This window comes from Dermacentor silvarum, chromosome 1 (genome assembly GCF_013339745.2).
Source record: "Dermacentor silvarum isolate Dsil-2018 chromosome 1, BIME_Dsil_1.4, whole genome shotgun sequence".
NCBI lineage: Eukaryota > Metazoa > Arthropoda > Arachnida > Ixodida > Ixodidae > Dermacentor > Dermacentor silvarum.
This window is the reverse complement of record NC_051154.1, coordinates 372,248,827-372,252,223: the sequence shown is the minus strand read 5'-3', so window position 1 is coordinate 372,252,223 and position 3,397 is coordinate 372,248,827.

The following is a 3,397-nucleotide window of genomic DNA, read 5'->3' as shown; positions in this document are numbered from 1 at the left end:
GGCTGTCCTTTTTATTCAGAGAGTGCTATAGAATGCGTGTTCCTTAATCAAGACTACACGCATTTCAGAAACTAATTCAAAACAAGCCATCAACACTGTCTACATTGAGGCACATTTCATTCTTTTCCTGTTCGACTAAGAGCTTTCGTGGCGTTTTTCTAGGCATTAGGCTTAGTAATAAAGGAAACCTCGCCAATTTTCCCCAGACTGCCGCCGGTACCTGACCAGAGGTATCCAAAACTTTCATATTTGCTCAGTAAACACACACATGGGCTGCTTCTCTAAACCACGTATCAGTGATGCCTTTCCAGAAATGAGTCATTTTATTAATACAGTAAGGATACATTTGTTTTGCTAATCCAAAGAAATCGCTATGAAAATATTATGTAACGTGTTATAGAATGAAGGGCTTCAATTGATGGGAGCGTACAGGAATAGGTAAGCCTTTGCACAAGTCAGTCATCCAAGCGGCGATGTATGTCCTGTATAAAAACACCGGCTCCAAACTAGACTACCATAAGGGTAATCAAGACGCATTGCACCGCTTGGGCCGGGGTTGATTGGTACAGCTTGCAAGGCATTGAAGAACCGCAGCGATCTACCTGTTTGCCGCCATGAAATCTCCTCATCAATAAACTTCGCTTACCATTGTTGTGATCGGCTGTTTACCCCGCGAAAACAGTCGCTCACAAAGAACGCGATAGTGGCGAACGAGCCGACGACCTGTCCGAGCCATCCCCGACCGTGATAACTCATGGCCAACAGTTGGGCTCTGTTGGAGATGTTCAACCAGGAGTGGTTCTGCCAGCAGATGACAATTCTTCACATCACCTGTCACCTACCCAAACTGCCACGTGGCGCGTGGGAGATGGGGTCCGTGAGCTTCGTCCTTTCCCTGTTCGTGCACAGTGATGTTCGTGTGTTTGGGATAAAGCTCTCTTCGGAGGGAGAAGGCCACCCCCTTCCGGATTGGTGGGACATGAGGTTATCCGTCTCCTGAAGCTGGATTGGGGGAAGGCAACTGGGCCACGACGACGAAGGTGTTAAAAAGGGTATGCGGACGCTGGCTGAGAGAGATCGGTAGCTGGCACTTGATCATGAACATCTTATTTTCTGTAATTCTTGCAAAACACTTGTACATAATGTAATATAAACGTGTGTGCTTTAACGTCTTGGATATCGGGCCAAGCCCCACGTTCCCTTACTCCTGCTTGCTGAATGCATACCACACATCTTCGGACGCCCGGTCGCAACACCATCCAAATAAATTGATACTATTCCAATAGTATATAATCAATAATTATAGTAGAATAATATATTAGGCATGTTGCTATTGTATTGTATTGTATTGCTCTACGCAGGGGTGTATGTGCCTGCAGGTATTTTGTGAGTGGCGATACCACGGACCAGAGCACTTACAGGTTAGACCCTCCCGCGCCTAGCCATGTGCATGGAGTAGAGGATCCTGGGGGGTTGTGCCAACACCGTGGCGAGGTTGAAATGACGGTAATCGCACGTCGGTCAATGAACACACCCCCAGAAGTGATATGATATGATGATTTTGTTAACTAAGCGAAGAAGATCTTCTAGAGTGATGGAAGGCTGATAACGTTACCCGACTGTAGAGAATAAATTGAGAGCACATAAAACAACAAAAAAGTCAACAAAAATGTGATAGATGCTTGTAGAATGTTTTTCTGTAATCTTAATTCTGTGCACTTGGGTAACCTTATGAGCCTTCCATCACTCTTGAAGATATTCGTTTAAGTTCACAAAATCATCATCTGGCATTAGATTCTCTTAAACATGGTGCAGAAAGACACGAGTAAGATCATGCACCCGAAATCGGCAAAGGTGTTTCAAGTGCCAAATATAAATCCATGGCTCGCAAAGGTGCCGAGGCCTAGTCAATAGTAGCTATACAAGTAGCTATACAAGTCAGTAGCTATAGCTACTGACTTGTCGTTAATGTGGTGGCCACCAACAGTCCTCTAAAAACTGTAGTAGAAATCTCCGCTGTCCGAAGTGCTACGGTGGACATGCAGCATACACTCGATCTTAGTTATACATGAAAAAAGAAAACGATGTTTTCGCTCTCAGAGTAAAAAGAAAAGATCTCCTTCGAGGAAGCGCGAAGACCCGTTTCATTTCTACGGCACCCACTATGGCGATGCGTTGCGTATGGCTAGGAACTGCAGCAGACTCCGGCACTTGCCCGGCGCATAAAGAATGCGGGCATGGTAGTGTCACAGTGCTGCCCTTGGCAGTGCTCGCCCACCCCAGAATAAGGTCCCCATGGACCTCGGGGCTCCGATGCTCTCCCCCCCCCCTCTTTACGCGAGGCGCTCAAGGCTAACCAACTGCTCATAAAACACGTTGGTGTCCACCGACCTGCAATTGAGATGATGGACTCAATGTTTAGTTAGACAGCGCAGCCAGCGCCGGAGTAACGACGCGCCAAAAAGAGAAATGCTGCATTAGGGGCGCCGGAAAGGCCTCTGTAAGCTACCTTTTCTGTCTTACGCACACACAGCCCATACTCTCTCAATATGGACACACAATATTTTACAATCAAACGTCAGGTGACTTCTCCCCTATGCTGATCATGTAAATAACTCCTTTGTAGGTTTCATCGTAAGGTGCTCTGTGTTCAAGAAACACAGTCGAAATCTACACAGAGATTCTCAGCTTATATCCCATATCCCGTTTTCCACAAAGATCACGCTATCGCTTCGTTCGGTGGTGTGGCTATCATAGTCGATAAATGTGTCGCCTGCCAGCTATTACAGTTTCGAAGGCCCCTTGACCCAGTTGCTGTTCAAGCAGTGCTGCTGGATAAGCTAGTCACGACTATTAGTATCTACATCCCTCTTAGCTTTAGAGAATAGCATTCCTGTGTTTTATTCATTAACCTCCTTAATCTTATTATGTCGTTAGAAATGCAAACGCACACAGCACACTGTGGGGTGACTTGTTGTGACGCGAGAGGCCTCTTAAAAATATAAAGTTTCCTCGTTTCATCCGGATCATGCCTGCTTAATTAGAAAGAGACAACTTTCTACAAACCTGCACATAAAATGTATTCCTTTATATACTTAAGCATAGCATCAAGTACAATCGTTTCATAGGTGGAGTGGGAAGTTATTAAAAACATTTAGGAAACTGTTCATTTTTCGATAATTTAGAGCTAACAAAATTGGATGAAATCACTCAATCTCCCCCGAGGGACATTCGACTCAGCCAACTGAAAGCAAAAACAGAGAGCTCACAGATTTCACCTGAAAGTACAATCCATAGTGATGACGCTTTATCACATTTATCAGGGTTTCTAATTCACCCAGCATCAATGTGTATCCCAAAAACAAATGAATCACCTTCAATACAACACATTTTCTAG